The 12,410-nt window shown below is 37.9% G+C and overlaps 1 protein-coding gene across 2 annotated transcripts in view; it reads left to right on the top strand.

Moving 5' to 3' along the window:
• Positions 1–1,585: 1,585 nt before the first annotated feature.
• Positions 1,586–12,410, top strand: part of Eb1 (microtubule-associated protein RP/EB family member 1) — a 47,671-nt gene continuing 36,846 nt past the window's right edge. The window contains exon 1 of one of the 2 annotated variants that reach the window (XM_073992861.1): positions 1,586–1,911. The gene's annotated coding sequence lies outside the window, so the exon portion shown is untranslated. The remainder of the gene's footprint in view (positions 1,912–12,410) is intronic. The other variant, XM_073992862.1, reaches the window with a different exon arrangement.

Here is a 12,410-nt window from a genome sequence, read left to right as displayed (position 1 = left end):
CCAGTAAAGCGATTCTCTAAAGGCCGTGGACAGTGTGTGGCCAGCACTTTAAAGGCCTGGGTACATAAACTGCCTCGCCTTTTTGGCTTGCTTTCCTGCTTAATTTTTGGCATAATAAAAATAAAAGAATAAAGAAGGCCGAGCAAATTTCGAACTGTGTTGCCCTCTTCGTTTTTATTCTTTTATCAGAAGCAAGCAGGTTGCCTTGCTTTCCTGCTTCATTTCTGACATAATAAAAATAAAAGAATAAAGAAGGCCGAGCAAATTTCGAACTGGGTTGCCCTTTTCTTTTTTATTCTTTTATCAGAAGCAAGCAAGGTAAGCAGGCAAGGCAGCTTATGTACGCAGGCCTTCAGTCTTTTATCAGATATGACTTCAGCAATAATGACATGCTTCTTATGTGTCGATGCCTTTACTCTACTATGGAACTCGATTTAGAAACGCAGAATTTCATGAAATTTTGTAATGAAATTCACGCTAGTGTGGAACGGGACTATGGAACTCGATCTAATGGGCCAAATACATACGGTCCGTTGTGTGACGCATTGTGCGTTAAAAACAACAACCACATGAAAAATGTGTAAGTGATGCCAAGTTTGTTCTTGAAGTTTTCATGTGGTTGTTGTAACGTAACGCTCAACGCGCCGTATGTGCAGTGGTCTTAATGCCAGAACAGAATCAATCCTCGCTTGCTTTGCTTGCTTCCCAAATGTCAAATTATAAAGGAATGTCAGAGCCTCCTAAAGGAGAACGCAGGCGGATTTGCATAGAGGCTCCGGCATTCCTTTATAATTTGACAGTTGGGGAAGCAAGCAAAGCAAGCTACTTGGTTCTGTTGTGGCCTTTAATGGACCAAATACATACGGTCCGTTGTGAGACGCGTTGCGCGTTGAAAACAACAACCACATGAAAAATGAGTAATGCTAAGTTTACATTTACGAAATCCACTCGATTTCAACTGTCAAATCCATAGCTCAAACGTCAAATGAAATCTCATCTGGATTTCATTTGACGTTTCACCTATGGATTTGACAGTTGAAATCGAGTGGATTTCGTAAGTCCCAATTTACATTAGGCGAGTTTACTTGCGGCAATTGTCAGTTTGATGGAGAGAGAGGTGAGGTATATGGTAACCCTTTGCCTCTCAACACCCTCTCTCACCCACAAACTGACAATTGCCGCAAGTAAACTCGCCTAATGTAAATTGGGACTAAATGTAAACCAAGCATTAGTGATGCCAAGTTTGTTATTGAAGTTTTGATGTGGTTGTTGTAACGCAACGCTCAACGCGCCATATGTGCAGCGGCCTTAAGAACTCACAATTTCATCAAATTATTTCATTGAAATTGCTTTAGCTCTGTTCCAGAACTAAAAAGTTTTTACAATTTTTACCACGTTTACACATTTTGCGTTCCCGTACACAAAATTTATATGCTAATCGTTTACGACTTTTACAACTTTTACGACTTTTACCACTTTATAAAGTACGGGAACAGGCCATTTAGTTTGGACCGGGACTTAACAACTCTATTATGAACGAGAAAAACTCGATGTATAAATCTCTACCTATAACCTCACACAAACTGTCCGACGCCGTCGCTACTTTCAAAAAGGCTCTGCTGTTTGGACTTCGGCTCAGCGAAAGACGAACAGAACGACATAAAACGGCAACAGTAAAACACTAGAAAAAAAGCGAAGCGATTAATCAAAAAACATTTGAAAAAATATTGAATTATATTGATAAAATTGTGCAAATATTGTGTTTAATAAAAGATAAAGAAAAAAAGCAAAGATTATTCAAGAAATCGGCAAAGAAACCTGTACAAAAGCAGTAAGAACAATCCAAACGATTTTTTTCTTGGGCAAAGCAGCCCTAGCCGATTGATTTCACAGAGATTGTGGTGTGAAAAGGTGAGTGAGAGTTGAACTCCCCGGCTGCAATATACAATTGCTTCGTGCGTGAAAGAGAACGAAGAAATTTGAAGTGTAACTTATAATAGCGAAAAAAATGGAAAAAGATTGTCAAAAAGCAAAGATGATTAATTTTGGAAAATGTCGGCCTTAAAATGACAAAAATGGTTGAAAATAAAAAGAAACATGTATGAAATGAATAAATATTTCAATGGAAAATGCTGGAAAATTGCCGGTAGTTGAATAGTAATCGCGAAAAAATTCCTCAACTGCATGGATGGCTTTGCATATGGTTTCATATTTTTTTTTCTAATTCCTGTGCAACTTAAAACGTTGTGGTGAATAATGTGTTGGCTTTACTTGCGAATGAGAGAGAGAACAAGAAAGAGGTGGATGTTTTTTGTTGTTGTGTCCTCTATATAAAACTCTGACGCATACATTTTACATTTATCGAGGGGATGTTTGCAGCAGCGGTTGCATATGTATTTGAAGAAGATAATCCTCCTCCCAAAAAATGTCTTAAGCAGAAGACGACGCTCGTTCGCTTTGCCACCAGTGTATTGTGTTATGGAACAGCTAAGTATTGTCATTCCACCATTTGGCTTTTATTGGTTTGGGATAGGGAGATGGAGATATTATCGTCATCATTATCATATTAATTTCTTTCGTTCATTTTTCTGGCCATTCTTTGGGGGCAAGAGAAAATAGTTTTGACGATTTCTGGCTTGCTATGTGTGAGGAGGAGATGGTGGTCTTTAAGTTTTATGTTTATTTGCTCTTTGGATATCTTTTGTTCTTATGTTATTCTGAAGTTTTCTAAATGGGTTTTTGGCTTTCTAAGATGACCTCCTTTTTCATTAGATGGCTGAATTACAAAATTATTTAAAACTCAAATGAAAAGATGTGTCATCTTTTTATCAATTGTGACTAAACATTCCATTGTATTTTGTTTTCTTTTGAATTCATGACTATGGCAAACAACCTCCCTTTCAAAAAATTCACATGTCTAACCCCCCACATACACACTGGCCGATGTATAAGGGAAATGTCCTTTTTGTGACATTTGTCTGGAGAGCTTGAAAGGAAAGATGCCTATATATTGAATATCTAGAAAATGTTGTGTACGTGTCTTTGCTGAGTAATTGGATATAATATCTCGCATAAGTAGGTATCACCAACAACAAGAAGAGTGTACACGTTTACGTCATCCATTTGTTGTACTCGATATTTAATAATTTTTGCTTGTTTAAAACTATTTCAATACTCGCCACACATAAATATGATAAAAAAAACAAGACCTCGTTGGCGACCACCACCTCCGCTTTATTCGATATTATGCGATACAATTATATGCGGTTTTTGCTGCTACATTGCGCTGTCACCGTTCCGTTGAGTGTGTTTGTTTTTAGCCCACCTTGTTCGATTAAGTTTCAAGTTGTTTTTTTTTGTTCACCTCTTTGTTGCTGTTGTTGTTAGTGTGGCGATTCTCATAACTGGCATATGCCGGTTTTTGGGAAGTTCATAAAAATAAACCGCAAACATTTTTGTTGTCTCTCTCTCTTCTTACCTCCTCCGTTCGTATCTTTGTCTATAGATTTTGTATTTGCATAACTATGACAAACTTGTAGAAACATTTCTTCGAACAATTTACTACCTAATATCTATTATTGTCGATAGATTTGATTTGCTAGTCATTCCTGTCAACAATATTAGCGGATTTTTGGGTGGGGCTGAAAGTGTCCTCTTCAAGTAGTTGTTGTAGTGTCCTCCTAAGCCATTAGTGTATTCATTTTGCTACATCGAACCATGCTCCCAAACGTCCCATTTGTGGTGAAAGACAAGTGTCGGATAATTGTTAATGTATTAACACATGCATAATAGCCCCGTTCCAATACTCGGAACTAGTATTGTGGAACAAGTCTCGTTTAGGGGCAACTCCCCGATCGGGCTGAAATTTTTACCATAGGTAGTCCTTGGGACCCTGATCACGACTATATATTTCTTTCCCGGGGGAAGTCCATACTTCCCGAGATATAGGTCTTGACATTTCGGGAAAGTCATACTTTAACACCATTACTTTATTTATGGGCACCTCTCGGATCGGGCTGAAATTTTCACCATAGGTAGTCCTTGGGACCCTTAAGTATGGACTTCCCCCGCGAAAGACATACAGTGTTGGTCACACAATTAGCACACCCCACTACCAACAATTATTTTGCCAAAAAAGACCTTCAAAAGTAGTTGTATTTAATAAAGTATTTGTACTAATATATTCTCAGTAGTATGCTTAAAGAATACAACGCAATACAGAAACTGAAACATAACTGTCAATTTGAATAACCTCCAAAAATGTAAAAAATGTCCTAAATTCATTGGACACGTAATTAGCACACCTTAGAAGAATCACTAATATAGTGAATAGTTTCAATATTTTCGTCCATATTCAGTTTTAAATCCCTTTCGTTTGGGGATAAGTTCCAGTCTGCTGGTTATACTCTCCACCAGTCTCCGAAATTTCAGTGTCATAAGGGAATTATATGGGGTACACCTTGGGTCCCAATGACTGATGGAAATTTCATTTTTTTAGTTTTTTTTTACGATTTTTTCACATGTAAACAGATTCATTGAGGCAAGTAGTTCATAGAAACATCAAATAAAACATCATATTCTTGTTCATCTTTGTAAATTTGCGAATAGTGGGACGTACCCACCAGCAGTGTGCATCTGTAAAGTCCGTTTGCCACAAAAATTTGCATTAAAAACTGTAATATGATGCTTTGAGCTATTGATTTTATAAATACTTATCCATATGGACTGAATTTTACAGATATGTTGTGATGTATGCCACGATAAACCTATGATCATCTCTATGTGACCTACGCAATTTTCAATAATTTTCTAAACATACGGCAAATGGGAGATAGTCTAGTGAGACCGCAAGATAATATGTTTCCCGGAGCTTAAAACGATTAAATTTAAAATCAATAATCCAGAAAACATTTATCTTGAATAGTATATGCCTACTTTCATGGATTTTAACCAATTTCAGCAAACCTCAAAATCCTTTATTGTTAAAAAGGGGTTATACCTTTAAACATACTCATGTGCTACGTGTTCACCTAGTGCTTTGTTGACAGTTTTGTAGTGATAGGTCTTTGGCGTTATTCAGACGTGTAATTTTGAATAAGAAATAGTGTTATAAGTTGATCCTTCTTTACATAAGGGTGCATTTTATTGATCTTCTTTCTAAACCCCTTCCAAATCGAAAATTTTCTTGAATGAATCATCGACCTTAAGCAGTTTTTGAAAAGTTTTTGCACTTTATATTTAAATTTCGGTAATCGGTTAACAATTCCAATAATTTCAGATCCAATTGTACATTTGTTTTTAAAGTTTTGGCGACTTTCTGACGTTTAAGCGTACAATACGAAAAATGGTCCGCTATTGGGATATATTTTGAGATTCCGGGGTGATAAATTATTTTTTCTTTCTAAAAATGATTTGTTCAATACGTTTTGAATATGAATTAACTTCAATATAAATTAATTTTTGTATATTAATTGAATTAAATTAACAAATCTTAGGGTGTGCTAATTATATGTCCCCTTAATAATTTGGGCGTCTTCACAAAACTTTTATTTTCAAAAAACCACTGATAATACTATTCACTTATATCATTAAATCTGTTAAATACATTATAGAAAAGGATTTTGTTTACGAAAATATTTCAATTTGTCCTATCAAAACTCTTAGCTGACTGAAATCATTTTGCACCAAAGGGGTGTGCTAATTCTGTGACCAACACTGTATATAGTTGTGATCAGGGTCCCAAGGACTACCTATGGTGAAAATTTCAGCCCGATCCCAGAGGTGCCCCTAAACGAGACTTAAGCCAAAAATATATTTTTTTTATTTGGGTAGTCGATACTGCCCGTGATATGGGCCTTAAAAAAGCTGCTGTGTCATATCTTTCCTTTACCGACAGTATGCATAAAATTATGAAACATTTACCACAGATAGTGCTTTTCGTCCTGATTCCAACGACGTTCAACACTTTCTGGGGAAAAGAATACTTCCCGAGATATGGGTCTCTGAATTCCGAAAATTCCCTTGTTTAATGACCGGCTATTTAGAAAATAATTATTAATTAAAAGAAAATTGTGTTCCCGTTCCCGAAATTTGCACCTGTCCATAGGAGAAAGTCTTAAAATCCCGGCCGAAAGCCGGCTATTAATACAAACACACGATTTTAAAAAAATCGAACTGTCGGTAAAGGAAATTTGATCCGTTGCTGTTCGTGCGTAAACTCGACTTGTTCCCTAGTTGATTTAGCAATGCCCATTTGCCTGTCTAGTTGTTACGCACCATAACTCTCGAAAGAAATAACTTAATTGGTGTCAAACTGCTCCTCAAATTTGTTGGGATTTATTGTCCACTTTGACATAACTCCCCAAAAAAAATCCCGAAGATAACATAGAAAATAGCATAGTATCGTGGACGAAGGTTGGCTATTACATACAACATCCCCGAAGGAGCAAGGGAGACTTCTCTCATATCAATGTATGTGCACAACGATTTTCATATATTCGCCCAATGATATGGGACCTACTTTTTATCGCCGAGTCTGAACACCATTTGTAGAGAAGTTTTTCATGCCTGAAATACTCGGTAAATTTAAGCCAACATTACGCTAAGGGGATTTGTCACCGCCGAAAATTTCGATGTTATTGTCAGGGATTGAACCGCAGACCTTTTGAGTGCTTACCACTGCACCACGGTGCCTTCCAAGGCTGGCTATTACAGCAACAAAAATGTCTATTGTTCCCAAAGACGCAGTCCAAATAAATTCGGAGGGCATTATTTTGGGGGGAAAATTCACCATTGTCAGTCAGGCAGGAAATCCAGACCGGGGCGGCATAATTGAAACCAATGGGCTTATATGTTGTTATCAATGTTCCCTTATTTCTTTCTGCCCTGGGAAGTACCAGCTAATGCTTTTAGGACTTTGTTCCTGGATTTCACCTTCTTGTTGTTGTCGTTGTTGTAAAGCATATATGTTCGTATGTTCGTTTTTCTGCTTAATCTGGCTCTGGGTCTGCAGTTCTAGGAATGTGCTCCTTTCCGAGAGTTTTTTGTGGCCGATGCCGCTCCTCAGCTGCGATAGATGGGGGATGTTCTTCGAGGACCGCGCATTCACACGATAGTTGTACTGACGAACTTCTCTATAACGAAGTTGTTTTTGGGGTTCAATTGAAAATTCTCACACAAAACAATCTCTCTCTATCTATCTCTAGTAATTCGTCGGGCCTAAGTGCTGCGTTATAGAGAAGTTCGACTGTAAGTGGCATCTGCGACTGCAATCTGTTTGAATAACATTAACATCTGTTTGATATGCTTGATGAACTAGGGGTCCTCTCCTCTTGTAACGATGGAACTATCTTTCCAGCTCACGAAGATCCCTACTATCCACCATACGGTGTTTAGAATTGATCTCACGGCAACACCCGAGGAAGTACTGCAACGAGAGCATGTCATTGTGTTGCTGCAGTGGAAGAATCTTTGTTTCCTCATGTAGATTATCCACCTGTTGCAGTTCTCAGGGCGGCATTCTGACAGGTTTTAATATTTTCTCATAGCGTTGCATTTGTATTCGCAGAATTGCTTATCACAGACCGACGTATCGCGTTATATGTTATCAACAAGGATTATTTATCTGCACACCCCAAATACTGCCGACTGGGGACTTAAGGACCGAGTTCTTACATGCGCAGACGACATCAACGTGCTGTCCGGTTGATGTGGATGGCGGCGTGTGTAGAGAATTGAAGGAGACTATTGGGGTCTACTCGAAGGTATTGGGACTATGAACAGTGGGTCATCGACGAAAATATCAAACTGTGTGTTAATTTCTCTCGATCAGTGAATAGAGCAGGGACGCACTTCTTTGCTTCTTTGTATAGTGAGGGCGCCCACTGAGTTGTTTTTTCATTTCCTTCTCTCTCTAACGTACAGTGTACGTGTACATAAACAAACTATGAAGATCGTGTGGTTGTTGTTTTTTTTCACCCATGTATCGATGGAAATAATATGGGCGACACTGGAATAGAGACACTCTAGACTTTGCCAGAGATATATTTTGAATACTTTTACGTCGTCGATGATGACACGGGATGGTGGAGAGTGGGAGATTTGCATTACCCCATTTTAACCTTACGGAGTTTTGGATTTTTGGTTTGCTTTACACATCTAGGTAGTTAACAAACCAAGGGAAGTACTTGATGTCAGATATCAACTTAGAATGGTCGATGGTATCAAACGCCCTACACAAATCAAGTACTGTCACAATTGTCCATACGGACGGCCGTCGTTGATTAAGACTATTCGCAATGTTTGTGGTTACCTCATGCAAAGCCGTGGTTTTCTCTAACATGTTGATGAGGAACAAGGTGGAAATTCATGGATGGAAGAAATAGGAATTACAAAAACTTCGCTACAAGTAAAATGAGAGATTAAGCGGTACGATTGTCCGTCGGTAGCGGAATGGGAATTATGCGATTCACATTCTCAAGCTCAAACCTATGCTTCCTACTTTAACATTAAAATTACCATGGATATGCCGTCTATACCAAGTGCTTTGGATGGTTTGTACTTGGAGATATTTTTGATCATGTCACTCACCATATGAGGTTCGAAAGTTTCTACAAATCTGCCTGCAGATAGATGATGTTATTTGAAAGGTACTGTTTTGATCTTTTTATACCCTACACCATATGGAGGGTATAATTAAATTTGTCATTCTGTTTGTAACACATCGAAATATTCGTCGGAGACCCTATAAAGTATATATATTATTGATCAGCATAAAATTCTATGTCGATTTTGACCATGTCCGTCCGTCTGTCTGTCTGTTGAAATCAAGATACAGCTCGCAATTTTAAAGATAGAGGGTGAAAATTTGATACAGAATTTTTTTATTACTTGCAGGATGGTTGGTATTGAAAATGGGTTATATTGATCCACGTTTTGATATAGCCCCCATAGAACGGTACCTCCCGATTTTCAGTATTTTTAAGGTTTTAGCTTCATTATCCTACCAAAATGGCTGAAATTTGGTACGTAGTCTTCTTTAGGGGTATAAAACTTTCCCCCAGAATTTTGTCGGTAACGGTCCACACCTTCGTATAGTCCCCATAGAACGGTACCTCCCGATTTTCGGTATTTTTAAGGTTTCAGCTTCATTATCCTACCAAAATGGCTGAAATTTGGTACGTAGTCTACTTTAGGGGTATAAATCTTTCCCCCAGAACTTTGTCGGTATAGGTCCACGCCTTCATATAGCCCCCATGGAAAGGTACCTCCCGATTTTTCGTATTTTGAAGGTTGTGTCTTCAATATTCCACCAAAATGTCTGAAATTTGGTATTTAGTCTTCAATGTGATATAAAACTGTTCGCCAGAAATATGTCTGTACAGGCCCACGCTTTCATATTGCCCCATTTCTGACTAAAATTCGTCGGTATAGGTACACGTTTCGAATTAGCCCCCATAGAACGGTACCTCCCGATTTTCGTAATACTGAAGATTGTGACGTCAATATCCAACCGAAATTGCTTAAAATCGTTATTTCGTCTTCCAAGAGTTATAAAATACTCCAGAAGAGTATTATCAGTATAACTCCACGTCTTCCTATATCCCCATAGAAGCGTACTTCTTGATTTTCGGTATTTTTTAAGTTTTAGCCACATTCTCTTACCGAAATATAGGAAATTTGGTATTTAGTCTTCTTTGAGCCTAAAAACTTTCCGTCAGAAATTCGTCGGTATAGATCGACGTTTTGAAATAGTCCACATAGAATGGTGGCTTACATTGTTTTACTGAAATTTAGTATTCAGTTTTCTTCATACACGAAAGGAAACTAATTATTCCATTTTACTTCAATACAACTTGTAACAAGTTCGGCCCGGCCGAACTTAACGCCGTTATTGTTATTGGTTAATATTTAATTTATTTTAAATAACCAGGTAACAGGTATTTGAGGAAGTTTGAAATCTCATATCTCGGTATAGAAAACACTATATGTTCTTGCTTAAATAATGGTAAAAGAAAAGTCTTCGGTATTTTTTATACCCTCAGCATTTATGCTAACGAGGGTATATACACTTTCATACGGGCGAAATGTGTCTCATCGAAATAATGGTTTTAGACACCGAATACGTTTGGACGAAATGTGTTTTAGACAATTTGGAGTCGATTGAGCAATGTCCGTCCGTCTGTCTGTCCGTCTGTCTGGCTGGCTGGTGCGCACGATAACTCTCGAACGGATGAACCGATTTGCTCCAATGTTGGCTATCGCAATATTTTGTCCAAACTTAGTTTAAGTTCGAAGATGGGTTATATCGGTCCACTCCCTCCGGTACCTCCCCCACGAAAGTTCGAAAAAGTTCGGAAATTTTGTGCGTACGATAACTCTTGAAGGGAATAACCGACTTGGTCCCTACTTTGCACATAGTGATACTTCTACCAAATTTAAATGAGGTTCCAATATGGACTTAATCGGTCCACGCCTTCGGGTACCTCCCCCACAAAATTTCGGAAAAGTTCAGTTTAGGACCTGCTCTCGAATCGCTTTGATTTTTGTTGCAACAACTTGTATTCACTGCCCCCAATACGACGGTACAAGTTTTATCAGGGGCAAGTCTATACTTCCTGAGAAAATAACCTAAAAGTTGCAAAGAGCCCTTATGACACCGAGTGTAGTGGTTGGAGCGCAAGATAACTCTCGAACGGATCTGCAGATTCGGTCCAAAATTTGGCCTTCGTAATATTTTGTCCAAACATAGTTTAAGTTCGAAGATAAACCATGTCGGTCCACTCCTTCAGGTACCTCCCTCACAAAAATTCAAAAATCTTCGGAAAAAATATGAGCACTGTAACTCTTGAAGGGAGTGACTGATGTAATACATACTCTGCACATCCTAATATATCTACCAGATATAGATCAGGTTCGAATATGGACTATATTGGTGCACTCCTTTGGGTACCTCCCACACAAAATTTCGGATAAGTTCACTTTAAGACCTGCTCTCGAATCACTTTGATTTTAGTTGAAGCGATTTGCATTCGCTACCTCCATTACGACGGTAAAAGTTTTTTCAGGAGCAGGTCCACATTTCTTGGGAAAACATCCCGAAAGGTGTAAAAAGCCCTATGTCTCCATATGTGGCTCTCGATATGTTCTATGATTTGGTGCAACATTTGGTCTTCCTCACATTTTATCCAAACTTAGTTTCATGGGGCAATACCTGTCCCCAATTTCTGGTACTTCTCCCTAATATTTAAAAAATGTCACTAAAATGTTAGGACGATATCACTTGAATGGTGCAACCAATTTGTTCCAAACTTTGGATCTCCTAATATTTTGTCAAAATTTAGTTTAACTTCTAAAATGGCCCATATCAGTCCTCCCTAAGGGTACCTCCCCCACAAAAGTTCAACATTTGTGTTAATTCCTAATCAACATTTTTGTCCGCAAGTTCAAATGTTGAAAAAGGGCCACAAAATTCTGAAGAGACGCTAAATACATTCTATCTGTCTGTAGATGAAAGTTTCAATTCACATTGGCTGAGGGTATACCTCTGTCGGCAAAGCCGACTGACACTTTTTTACTTGTTTTAATATATTTTGACAACAGAATCGGTTGTAACTTTGTATTTTGTGTTCCCAGAGGCTAAGAAACATTTCTACCATAAAATGTTTATATCTCCCGATTTTCGGTATTTTGAAGGTTTTGGCCTCATTATCACACCCAGGTGGCTAAAATTTGGTATTTAGTCTTCGTTGGGGGTATAAAACTTTCCCCCAGAAATTTGTAGGTATAGGTCCACGCCATAATATAGCCCCCATAGAACGGTACCTTCTGATTTTCGGTATTTTGAAGGTTGTGGCTACATTAATCCACCGAAATGTCTGAAATTTGTGGTGGAGGGTATAAAAAGTTCGGCCCGACCGAACTTAAAGCTTTCCCTACTTGTTTTCTTATAACTCTGGGTCTAATCTTATTAAAGCAAAGCATTCCGTTATTAGTATATTTTCACATTTTCTTCAAACTTGAATATTTTGGGAAAAGTAGCCGGCTATCGCCTATATACCTGTACAAAACTCGGCTACGAAAACAAAATGTACTTTTAAATATTTTTTGTGTAAAATTGTAGTAACGATAGAAGGCGTTTTTCATAACTTTTCTGACTATATCTCGGTAAATATGGACGTTTCAGATCGATACGAAACAAGCTGGCTCATAGAACTTAAGTCATTGTAATAATAATTGTTCCACAAACATCCCGTGCACACCGATTCATATTAGCTCAATGATATGGGACCTACAGTTTATCGCCGATTTCGAACGGCTTGTCTAAGACACCAACTTAAGTCGTTGTATTCCTTTTAATAAATCACTTTTCTTACAAAAAAAAAAAATGGAAAACATTATTTTTAAGATTC

The sequence above is a fragment of the Musca autumnalis genome, unplaced genomic scaffold (genome assembly GCF_047663935.1).
Source record: "Musca autumnalis isolate F117 unplaced genomic scaffold, ASM4766393v1 scaffold_5, whole genome shotgun sequence".
NCBI lineage: Eukaryota > Metazoa > Arthropoda > Insecta > Diptera > Muscidae > Musca > Musca autumnalis.
This window is presented reverse-complemented; position numbering and strand designations above follow the sequence as displayed.